The sequence below is a fragment of the Mauremys reevesii genome, linkage group 18 (assembly GCF_016161935.1).
Source record: "Mauremys reevesii isolate NIE-2019 linkage group 18, ASM1616193v1, whole genome shotgun sequence".
In the NCBI taxonomy this organism is placed as follows: domain Eukaryota; kingdom Metazoa; phylum Chordata; order Testudines; family Geoemydidae; genus Mauremys; species Mauremys reevesii.
This window is the reverse complement of record NC_052640.1, coordinates 10203322-10216296: the sequence shown is the minus strand read 5'-3', so window position 1 is coordinate 10216296 and position 12975 is coordinate 10203322. Positions and strand designations below refer to the sequence as shown.

General features: G+C 44.0%; 1 long non-coding RNA gene across 1 annotated transcript in view; it reads left to right on the top strand.

Moving 5' to 3' along the window:
- Positions 1-402: 402 nt before the first annotated feature.
- The window catches only part of LOC120386310, a 29078-nt gene continuing 16505 nt past the window's right edge, over positions 403-12975 (top strand). Inside the window, exon 1 of the long non-coding RNA XR_005589644.1 lies at positions 403-889. This is a non-coding gene — a long non-coding RNA (uncharacterized LOC120386310). The remainder of the gene's footprint in view (positions 890-12975) is intronic.

Genomic DNA, 12975 nt, shown 5'->3' with positions numbered 1-12975 from the left:
AAACCAGGCATCTCCTCATTCATCACTGAAAAACAACCAGCTCTGGAGTGAAGGGTGGCAACTAGTTTCAATGATATACAGCAGTTTAGGACAAGGAGCACAGAATATATTTACTCTATTGAAACTGCAATGGTTGTTTAGAGAGACAATATAATAAAACAAGATGAAATTTGGCTGGAACACTAGTGTTTACACCTTCTCTTACAAAAATCCAAAGGCCTTTGTTTTATGTCTCATCCAAAAGATAGCACTTCCAGCAGTGCAGTGACCCATCTCAACATGAGAGCCATGCCTCCTGCTGAATAACAAACATTGCCTTCAGATGCTCTTTTGAGACTTTAGAAAGGCATACTGGCTTTTTAAGGGTGTGTCTGGCCCAGTGGGCCTTTTCCTTGGGTCGCAGCCTTTTTTTTGGTCATTCTGGGTGTTGTAGTTCCCGGAAGGAGCATGTGACAGAGCAAGGTTTGCTGGGAAGCAGGAGAAAGGACAGGTCCTGGCCCTCAGTAAGAAGAGAGCCTAGGGAGGGAGTAAGAAGCTGGGTAGAGGTTCCTCATGCTGAGAGCTGGGGGAAGAAAGAACCTGGTGAATAGCTACAGAGAGCTAGGCAAGCTGGGGAGCAGTGATGCATTAATAGAGGTGAACCTGAAGATTTAGATAGCTGCAAGTTGGTGTGAGATCAGTGATGTGACCTTGAAGCCTGTTGTCTGCACCTGCTCAGTTTAGGGCCTCCAAGTTAAGGCTTCCAGAGATAGAGAGGAAGTTGCACCCCTTGCATTAGGGGGATGACTGTGTCCTACTTGGACTTAATTACCCAGGAAGAAGTAGCCTTTTAACCAAAACAAAAGCCTTCATCACGCAACCAGCCAGAGGGAAACCTGCTGCCATAAAGGTAAGAGTCCCCTACAGATCTATTTTGTTCAAGTAGGAGTTCAGTGTGACTCAGTTAATCTGGTGAAATCTGACAGGGTGGAAACCATAATATAGTATAGTAAGATGGGGAGAAAACTCTAATGACATGAAGCTTTTGACCCAGTTGTATCAATCTATCCAGTGACAAGCAGATTGGATTAAAATCTGCATTGTCCCCAGAGTGTTGTTTTCTCTGTAGCTTGCTTCTCCTAGAAAAGAAAGCTACACACTTGATTTATGTCTCCTGTTTATTAAAATCATGATGCTTTAATATGAGACCCCACTCTTCAAATGTTACTTAATGCTACCTTTCCTTCTACTGTTCACTTAAAAAAAAGTTTGTAATTGTCCCTCTGCTATTTCTGGTATTGAGCCTTCAGCTAACCTTCTGGATGATCGTGTTTTATGACTTAATTTCATTTGTTCTTGCTCTGTGTTTTGGTGTGTTTTTTAAATTGTGGTATTGAAACTTTAACCTAGGGTTTGGAGTGCTTACCGGAAAATCATGGTTTTAGTTGACTGGCACGTATATCTGCAAAGGGAAAGTAATTCTAGTGACCCAAACCTTTGTGTAGTAAAATAACACACATCCTGCATTAGATTATGACTTCCTGAGCTGTCTCTTTCGGTGTTTTATAGGCTTAAGTAAAATTAGCACAAATCTGCAGTTTCTGCAAGTCAATCATGTGTTTTAAAACCTATGACGAAAGAATCTGATTATGTTACAACTTTAGGGTGGTTATTGCTAACCTCTAATAAAACCATGGCAGTACCTTACTCTCTAAGAATAAAAAAGTTGGCCTCTAGGTCATGACACTTAGTTTCTGTAGCATTAGCCCAGACTGCTGTGTGCCTAAATTATTGGCTTTGTGAACTGTTAGCTGAATATTAACTCTACATTTAGTAAAATCTTGACATCTGTAGTGTCTCATCTAGTGGGGTATCCTAATGAAGACCATGACTGATTGTTTCTCTGATGCAGCCATTGGAGAATTCTGTAGCGGCTGCAGTTCACATCAGAGCATTTCCAGATCAATTTCAGGAGGCAGTACTCCCTGGGAACACACCCTTTTAGAAGACAGCCCAGGTGTGGTCCATGTTGATATCATAGTCGCAGCCAGAGGTCCCAATCAAGATTAGTACTCTTGGTGTGCTATACAAGGTCAGGTGAAGGTATGTGGGCACAAATGAGCCCCTTTTCTGCAAACATATGCCTCAGATGTTGAATGTTTTAGTGAGATCTGGTGGGAAGAACTAAATACTGTGTGTTGGTCATTGACGAAGACTGGACAAGAGAACTGAAATAGCATAATATGAAACTCACATTCTGTCAATATCTGCATTTACTGTAACTGTAAAATTACTGGGACTCCTCAATACTTTTGTGAACAATTTTGCTGCTTTTGTTTACCTGCTCATATAACAGTTAGCTTTTGGAGAAGCATTCATTGTTAGTTGTGATTGTTTTCTGTTTAGCATATGACTAATAAAGTCTGTCTTGTCTGGTCACTGACAGAGAACCCCCTTTTTTTTTTTTAATTTATTTTTATTTATTTATTTTTTTGCTGCCCTTTCACCAAATGGTCTACAACAGGCAGTAAGTGCTCAGTTGTGACTGTTTAAATTATTTTGGTTTCTTTGGGCATGGTAGTCAGATGGTATTCTAATGAGTGGAATGATTATTATCTAATTATGGATTTAGATCGGGGTCAGCAACCTTTCAGAAGTGGTGAGCAGAGTCTTCATTTATTCACTTTAATTTAAAGTTTCATGTGCCAGTAATACATTTTAGCGTTTTTTTAGAAGGTCTCTCTTTATAAGTCTCTATATTATATAACTAAACTACTGTTGTATGTAAAGTAAACAAGGTTTTCAAAATGTTTAAGAAGCTTCATTTAAAATTAAATTAAAATGCTGATCTTACGCTGCCGGCCTGGGGTTCCGTTCACCTAGGCCGGCAGTGGGCTGAGTGGGCCAGCAGCCAGGACCCCAGGCTGGCAGTGGGCTGAGAGGGGCCTGCGGCCGAGACCCCGGCTGTCAAGGGGCCAGGATTGGGGTTCCATCTGCTGGCTCCTGCCAGCCAGAGTCCCGGCTGCTGGCCCCGCTTAGCCCGCTGCTGGTCTGGGGTCCTGGCCCTGCCAACACAGAGTGGTACCTACCTTCTCCCTGGTTCTGCCCCATTGTCTTCCTCTCTCTCTGCACTGAGCTGAGGGTGGGGGTGCACTGAGCACAGGGCTGGGGTGAAGGAGCAGGTTGGGGTGCAGGGTCTGGCCAGGAGCTAGAATGAGGGAGGGGGCTCAGGGTTGGGGCAGGAGGTTTGGGTGTGGAGTGCTTACCTGGGAAGCTCCCATTTGATGTGAGGGGTGCAGGTGGGACTGTGGGCGGGGAGCTCCTGTTTGGTGCTCAGGGTGGCGGGGTGCAAGAGTCAGGGTATTGGGGGGGGGCTGGGGATGTGTGGGAGGTGCCAGAGTCAGAGCTGGGGTTGTGGGGTGGGTGCAGGGGGCTGGGGTGTGTGGGGGGGTGCAGGGGTCAGGGCAGGGGGCTGGGCTTGGATCAGGGGGCTGGAGGGATATGCCCTGATTCCAACCCCCCTTCCCCAAGGCCCCACTCCTGCCTTTTCTCCGCCTCATTCCTGGTCTGAGCATCAAGGGCGCTGGGGCTCCTCTTCTCTCCCCCCCCACCCCACAAGGGCCAGCGGCGGCAGGGAGGGAGAGGAGGCGGGGCACGATGCAGCACGCTGGGGGAAGCTTGGCTGCCGGTGGAGCCTGCCCTGCAGCAGCAGCCAGCAGGACCAAGTTTGCTTCTGCTCCCTGCCCCTGCCAGAGAGAGCGGTAGGCGGGTGGGTGGGGGGGGCGGGACAGAGAAGAGCAGACTGGGCCGGGCAGGATTATTAATGGCACGCTGCTGCCTGCCGGGGTCCTGGCCGTCAGCCCCGCTCAGCGCACTGCCGGGGTTCGGCAGTGGGCTGAGCAGGGCCAGCAGCGGCTGCCGAGTGTCATTAAAAATCGGCTCGGTACACGTGCCATAGGTTGCAGACTCCTGATTTAGATCCTACCTAATTCAGGGGAAGTCAAGCTCTACCTTTGGCTCCATCTCTTTATAGGCTTACTGGAGTACCATGTCTGTTTAACCCAAAACTGTCTCCAGTGTAATGCTCCCTATGGAAGTTTATCCTACCTGGCAGCAACAATGAATTTCAATGACGGCAAAACTAGATGCCAGTTTATGCTGCTTGAGCACGTAATCTGAATGCCTGTATTGTTTTAGGGTTGTGAGGAAAACCTGTGGAATGTGACTCTTTAAACTAGACCTCATCATAACCCTCAAATCAGTTCAGCAACACATGACTGCCTTTAGGATTTGGCAAGATCTGCTATGCTGCAGATGATTGGGGGGTCCCCTAATTAAAAAGACATTTTTCCAGTGGATAGCAATCACCAAGTATTCAAGGTTAATCCAGAGCGATTCCCCTCAGAATGCTGGCAAATTGTTATGCTTGCCCATGCATGAAAGTGTTCGCTTGAGTGTTTTCTGTGTCACTTATTCTAAACATCCCGTGTTTTTTTTTTCCTGTAGCACAAAATTTTTTTAAATGCAGCTGACATGCAAACCACAACTGTATCACATGTGTTACATTGATGTGTTGTCAGTTCCCATTTCCTGACTATTAATCCCTCTTCTCATGTGTGAAATTTTACATTTCAATCAGTAGATCTTTCCTTTGAACACCTAATTCCTCTAAGACCAAGGTTCCCAAACTGTGGTCCACTGCTGATCACATAGTGTTGCTTCTCCCAGGACCCAGTAGGCCTGCTAAACCCACACTTCTTTCCTATGTCCCTTATATCCAGAGGATATAATAAGCTACCTGCCTTAGGAAGTCAGCAGAAGGGACATAACCTTCCCCACTACTATCAACACCTGCCAACAGGATGGGGTGCTTCTGTGTAAGACAACTTCTGTACCAGGTTGGCTATATCCCATATAGTGTAAGACACTTTTGTAGATGAGCTAATCTTAATCTCTATACATTTTCTTATCAAGAACAGAGTAGGCATAGAGCAAAAATCTATGAAACATTAAAAGCATCCAATCCAACCATAGTATTAAACGTGTGTTTTCCACCATCTCCTCTAGCAGAAGGATAGGAAATGGGAGGTATGGCTGAAAATGATGCATCACCTGCCTGAAACTGATGTTTATCAATTTGAGGCATATCATCTCAGCTGAGCAATAGAACTCCAGCAGATGTCAAAAGCAGTTACGCTGCTGCCTGATCTGTCACGCTTCAGAATAACCTTACTGCTAATGACAATCTACTGTTGATGGAGCGCTTGTTGTTGGCCTAGAATAGTAAGGTGGTCTTGACTCGTCTGTTAGCCTGGAAAGTTGTTTGTGTGTGGTCTAGTGTTACCGTATTGCATTATAATGTGAAAAAGGCACCCTGCTCACTTTATTTTTTGAAACACTGCCCATACTTCGTTCTAGTGCTATCCCTATCAAAAACAACAGTCAATATAGTAAGGTGACCTCATCCTCCTGTTTAAATTCACCCATCTTCCACGCTCTCCTTTGAGACTAAAATTTCTCATACTAGGGGCAGGTCTACACTATGGCAAGGATTGATGCTCTGAGATTGATCCACGGGCAGTCGATTTAGCGGGTCTAATAAAGAACCACCAAATCGACTGCAGATCGCTCTCCAGTCGATCCCTGTACTATGTCCCCCAACGAGAAGAGTAAGGTAAATCGACAGGAGATTTTTCTCCCATCAACACCCCACGGTAACTCAATCTAAGGTACTTTGACTCCAGCTACATTATGGTTGTGTAGGCATAGTCACACAGGCCATTGTGTTACACCTATCTTTAATTTCAACTATGTGCCGAGACCAAGGCTATGTCTACACTAATGTGGTAAGTCGGCCTACGCGATGCAACTCCAGCTACATGAATAACGTAGCTGCAGTTGACTTCCCTTACTCTTCTCATCCGGGGGTAGAGTACAGTGATCGACTGGAGAGCGATCTGCAGTCGAGTTGATGGTTCTTTACTAGACCTGCTAAATCAACCGCCTGTGGATCAGTCTCAGGAAGTTGATCCCTGCCTTAGTGTAGACCTGCCCACATGTGATCATGATTCCCTCTAGTGGCTGGTTCCAGAAACTGTGCCATACTACAATTGGTATAAAAAAGGCTCCTTGCTCAGGGGAGAGACATTCTCTCTGTCCTCCTATTTCCATTGCAGAAGCTAAGTGTAACCAACTCCTCATGGGTCCCAGTGGGGTTTGAACCCAGGACCTGAAGCGCTAAAAGAATGAACCTCTACCCTTAATTGAATAGGACTTAGCTCCATAGCTAGCAGTTAACAGACTCATTAACCTCTTATGTGGCCTAGGCACTTGACGAGTACATGTACAAGCACAGTTGTACAAAGGGGAGGAGAACCTGGCCCCACGATTGTACGTTTAAACATGTAAAGATGTAATTAGAATGTTACTAGGTGCTAAAGGTAAGAGAAACCATGGGAGGGGACACAGCTCCCCTTCATCTTGTTGGTTTGGCTAAGCAGCGCTCCCCAGCAGCTTTCCTCCCCTCAGCTAATGCGGGGACAACTGACTGTCTAACCACTGACGGTTACCTCTTGCAAATGGAACTGTACAATGTGCTCCTTGCAGAGGCGGTCCAGACTATAGGGTGACTCTCTTTGTTTTCTTACTTAAAAAAAAATCCCTATAAACCAGCCCTACCTACCAGAAAGGGAGGAAGTTTAGGTGGACAAGACAGCTGTAGTTTTGGTTATCTATGACGTGCAGTATCAGCAAAGTAAACCCCAGACTGCAGTGAGATGTGGGAGCAGGACAGTCCTAGCTTTGTCACTGCCTGACTTTTGTGTGCTGGAAAGTGCAGTCTTCATATTGCAGTTCACATAAGCTAAATGTGGCACTTACCTTGGAAGGAGAATGAGGAAACCCTACCTCTTTGTACAGTGTTTCTCAGTAGAACTCCCCTTGTAGGGCAGAGAGAATTCTAAGGCTCTAGGAGTGGCTAGGATTGAACACTTGTGCTGTTAAATGAACTCCCTCAGTACAAACCAGCTCTCCCTACTGGTTGCCAAAATTCTCCCTGAGGCACAATGAATGGCCTGTGCCTGACTCCATCCCAGCTGACAAAATCTTCCTCTTCTATACCATGCGCTGATCCCTCTGCACATCACACCCTACTCACGCCATAGCCGAACTAAGAGCTGTCCCTGACGATACCCTTGTGACTGGGATGATCTCCTTTCTTTCAGATTAACAGTAAGGGCCATGAAGAAGTCAGTGTACCTGAGGTTTGCCTCTTTGCAGCTGGAATATCCCCACATGCAGGACAGTGCAAGCTGCATCTATTTTCAGATGCTTCCAACATAGGGACCCCAAAAGATTTCATTCTTAAGTGCACTCCTTTAAAGAATTTCTACTGCTAGGAGGGATTGGATTGGATTGAAATAGGAAAGGAAAATCACTCTCTCCTTAGCTGTGAAGAACCTTTTTGAGTTTATTTGTAAATGCTGGTCACTCACAGTTGTACTGGTCACTTGCTACTGCAGTGAAGGAATGCTTTTATTGGCTAGCAAAATGGGCTTGTTCCATAGACAAGCAGTGCATGGGATGAGAAGGCTGACTGACAGCTAGAAAGAACGGGGAGGACACACATATACTGTCATAATTCCTCTCACAGTAAGCAACTGCATTAAGCCTTGCCTAAAGGCATTTTGATTAGCTCCCAAATTGCTATCTTTCATAAGGTGCTAATCACTTTTAGCTGTGAATAGACTGATTTGCTAACCATACTGAAACCAAGGGCTGAGGCAAATGCTGATCCGTTGTCAAATTCTAATTGGCTGTTGAAGAGAGAAGCTGTCATTTATGGCTCACACCTCTTTTATGCATGCTCCTTCCAGTTTGTGATAGATGAATTACATCAGCCAAGAGAAGTTTGACTAGCATTGTATTTTGCATGGGAGGATCTATGTATTCAACTCCCCTTACTGCCTGAAAGCCTGAAAGACACGTGACCTGATGTGTCTGTGAACTTCAAAGTCTTTCATAAGACTTATTAAAATGAGGTTTAAAATGGAGCTGAGGTTTTGGGAAAAAAAATTGTTTTTCTTCTCTAGCCATAAAAGGAAGCTCCACACATCGAGGGATACAATTTGAGAACTGCTGCTTGACAGTTCAACATAAACAATCCCAGTGATGAAAGCACAATATAAGGATAATTATCTGTTCAAATAAATCTGCTTGATGCTAATGAGCATTTGAACAATCCATTAAGCAGTCAGATTTTCCTGGGCAATCTTCTTTGGTAAGCAAAAATGACACATCTAAAACTTTTATTAAGTATACAGTTTCCTTCCTGCGTCTCCTCTGCCTTGGATAGGAATCCCTTTCCTAATACAGAAAGAAGATACAGTATCTCCATTAGCAAGGATTTAGTCCCACATGGCAGTGCACCCATCTTAGTTCAGTGACAGTCAATAGATGAAGGATGGATGGACTAGTTCAGATAAAATAAGAACTGACCCAAATCTTCACTGCCCCACCAGCGTGGGCAACCAGACCCAAGACCAGTTTCCAGTCTGAGCTTCAGAGTCACTTTTTGGAGACAGCTGTGGATGTAGCAGTCTTCCATGATTGCATAGTGCCCTAGTGGGCTATGCAGGAATTGCACAAAATACATCTCCCTAGCTCACCTCTTCTGCACTCCAGCTCCCTCTGAACCTCTGCTATGAGGGCACCTAAGGTCTTTACCATGCATATCCCAAAGCTGAGTTTGCATTGGAGCAAGAGGTTCTCTGTCAGCCACAGTTTTGCCCCTTCAGAGATTTGCTGGATCTGCTCCCAAAATTTGAAAAATTCTAATCAGTTTCCATTCCTTGAGGGTAGAATTCACCCCTATGCTGACTTATGGGACTTATGCTGGCCCTCTGTATAGATCCCACTTAAGGTCCCAGTTTAGAAAAATTCTACAGCAGGTACTTTAAGCACATGTTTAAGTCTAGTTGAGGTCCAATATGACTAAGCATAGGCTTAAAGTTAAACATGTGTTTCCCTGAATCAGTGCCTCACATCCCACTGAAGCTCTCAAAATAGGATGAAAGTGATGCAAAGTCCTTGCACAGGACTTCTGCATCGGGGTGAATTTCTCCATGAATATTATTTCACTTTTCATTGCCTGCTGGAATGGGACTGTGACACTGCACCCCATGTTCTTCATAATGATATGATATGATTATGGCATAATTTTGATGCATTTTGTACAAGACAGGTCATGTGAGGTATCATCCAGCAAATCATAAAACTTTTCCAATATGATTATCCTATTTGTATGCATGTATCATTTTTTGTATCTAACGTTAGGAAGATTGACTATGTATCTGTATTTCAATTGTGCTTACTCTGGGTGACACCCACAACTAGCTTTTCTGGTACAACAATGAAGAAGCCAGACAGTGCTGATGGCCCATCAACAAAGACAATGAACCCTGGAAGAACTTAACCTTCCTGTGAATGTTCTAGACAGTCTGTAAGTAATGTCTGCTATAACTCAGCAAGGTCATGTGACCTGACCACCTGTCTCTGGACTCCATCTTGGGATGTCAGTATTTTTCCACAAACCAGTCTAGGAGCCAAGTTTTAAAACAAAGGGTTCCCACCATATGCTAAAGCTATAGAAGGCAGGGAGTGAAATCATCTGTGGTTCTTCACTCCCTGCACAAGAAGACTCCTGGAAACACCTGAGGGGGGGGGGAAGACTGAACTAGGGGACCCAGGCTAAAGGGATTTCTAGCCTATGTGAGAGAGACCTGGGGATTCCAAGCTGTAAACCCAGTGTAGCTTGTCCCTTAAGAATCTGCAGCCTGCTTGTATCATCAGCCAGGGTGAGAATTTGCTAATTCATACGCTATCTTTCTAGTATCTTAGGCTTAGTTTGCATTTTTGTTTATTTGCTAGGTAATCTGCTTTGATCTGTTTGCTATCTCTTATAATCACTTAAAATCTATCTTTTGTAGTTAATAAACTTGTTTTTGCTTTATATAAACCAATCAGTTTGGACTGAAGTGCTTGGCAATCTTCACTCAGAGAGGCAGTTGCTTATTCCTCTCCACTTTGGGGGGGGGTTACCTCTGAGCTTATGCCGTACGGTTCCTTGTGCAGCGCAAGACAGTATAATTTTGGGTTTATGCTCCAGAGGGGGTGCGTGCCTGTGGAGCTGAGTTACCTTGGCTTTAGCTTTTCTACTGTTGGTTTGTGGAGTGGCTAGTTAGAGAGTCTGCATGTAACTGCAGCTGGGTGTGCGTGTGCCTGTACCTGTGTGAATGCTGGTGGAATTGTAAGACCAGGAGTGTGTCTGCAGCTTGTCACAGCAGCGCAGTGTGAGAGGGAGCCCAGGTTGGTGGGTCAGAGGGCTCAATGGTTACCCCAGTTACAGGTGGCACCCTGGGGGGAACCCATCACAGGGACATCTTCAGAAACACCCAAGAAATGAATCCAACTTCATCACTGTTTTCTTTAATCCATCTAATTCTCACAATGAGAATGTTAAAAGCTTTGATAACTCCACACATGGGAAGTTACTGGTTACTTTCTTCTGCTGCTTAAGCCAGGTCAAGGCTCCAACGGGGCTAATGGATTTAGAAATGGATATAGATTTTTTTTTAAAGGAACTTTGAGATCTTATTTAATTCTTACCATCTATTTGGACATAAGAAGTTATTTATTATAAAAATGAAATGAAAGCAGATTTTTAATTGAACTTTGAATTAATTTCAAAATGCAATTCCCCCCCCCTTGTGTGAGAATCAATTTTGTGTGTGTGCTTTATTTCACAATTAAATTTGAGACAAATGTCTTTTATGGATGCTTAGACTTTGAGATGGTTGTACACTGAAATGATTTTCAGATACATGGAAATTTCACTTGCTGCAACAATAATGAACACATGTAATGGAAAAATACCTTAAAACTATTTTTGGAAATATTAGCAGAAGCTTAATAAGAGTATAAAACTTGTTACAATAAGCTTTTGGAGCTGGAAGTGTATGCTGTAAACAATTTGCTTCTTTGCCCTGAAGAGACAATTTCCTTTATTAAATATCTTGAACTGAGAGTTATTAAAAATGTGTCCTTTCATTAGTTCAGGTTACTGGTGTCATTAGCATTTTTATGTACAAAATGTTTATTTCTTTTACAAGTTTCGACTCCCATATTCACTTCTCAGTTTTCAATAACAAAAATAATCGTTTTTTGGCTTGGTACCTGAGAGTTTATTTTGAACAGATCTTGCTTTTTTTTCAAATTTACTTAAGATCCTGCTGTAAATGGCACAATACATTTGAAAACTGGTTTTCTTTTTGCCTGTAAATTAGGAATAGCTAAATAATTTCAGCCCAGTTTTTATAATGTGGCAAGATGTACTTCAAGCACATTCCTTGCTTTTTATCAGCATTTTATGCTAGGATAAATCACCACGGGAGAGCCAGTGTGATCACAGGATTGTAAATGCCCCTTTTATTTGGGCTGCCTTTGCATAGTGAAAGGCCAATAGCAATATTAATTTGATCATCAGCTGACTCTGATGAATACCTGTAAGCAAAATCTCTTTGAGAAAGCATTTTGAAGGGGAAGAATATGGTGGTTGCCTAGGATCACAAGTTGCCACATCAGAACAAACCAAGAGACCATCTAGGTTCCAACCAGACTATCCCTGCTCCCAAAGGACTTAGTTTGTCAGTGATAGTTAGAAATAGAATGTTGGTCACTTGACTCTCAAACGCTTGCTCTGTATGTAGATGTGCTGCCAAACCATTGGGTGATATTCTGTGTTTTTCCATATTGTATTAACTGATACATCGTAGGGAAATCTATACTTCAAAGCACTGCTGAAGTAAGCAGATAGAACTCCATGGAATTAAATGGAGTTTGAAAATCCAGACCCAACATTGTTTTGGGAGGGATAGTGTTAAACGAATATCCTTAGATTTCATGTAAATGCCTTTGCCCTAATAGCCCCATGAGGGTCCTCAGACTTCCCATTTTGGGAGGATGGAAGAGGGGTGATAGGAGGTAGATTGGAATACAGATGATCAGGAAGCTGTCAGCAAAATGTTGTTTTACCAAAACTGAAAACATTGGTGGGAACAGGTTGGGTTGGTTTTGACAAGTTTTCTCAACTCCATGTTTTTTTGAAAAAATTATCAAAACCAAAACCTTGTTGTTTAGACATTTAAGGTAAACCTAGTACAACTTACTACTATTTAGTACCATTACTTGGTGGGAAACAGCAGAAGATGCTCTGGTCATGGCAGTGAATAGCTGACTTTCCTACCTGCTCTAAGCCACAGTCCACTATCTATGTAGAGTGAAAACACATCCCCCTTCCTGGGGCTTGACTTTATCAACAGAAAATAAACACTAAGACAACATAGGGCTTGACTTTCCAAAGCACCCCATGCAACTGACAAAGCCAATAATAAATCTGAGTGTTCGGGACCTGTTAAGATTAGACCCATAAAATCAACTCCGAGTCTTCTCTGCCCTACGAGAACAGCCCAGATCTGAAATCTGCTTCCTTCCTTTTTCATTCCCTCCTGGCTTAATATTGCTGGCAGTTGGTGCAGGGTGGGGACCATTAACTCCCTTCTGCCTTGGTCTGGTGTGAGGTCAGGCCATCTCATCAGAGGGCAACAGCAGTAAAGCTGTCCCACTTGCACCCACATGGCATTCAGTGGGTGCAGGGCTGGCTCCAGGCACCAGCTGACCAAGCACGTGCTTGGGGTGGCCCCTTATAAGCGGTGGCCAATCCTGGTTCGGCGGGGCAGTGCTCGTGGGGGGGGGGAGGGTTGGTTTTAGTTCAGCGGGGCGGCGCTCAGGGTTTTGTTTTTGCTTGGGGCGGCAAAAAAAGTTAGAGCCGGCCCTGAGTGGATGTGCAAAAGGAGTGCAATTTACAAGGGGTGAGAAGGGCAGAGAAAGTAGGAGGTGGTGGGAGGTGTGATACGCCAGAGGATGCAAGATGAAGATCCT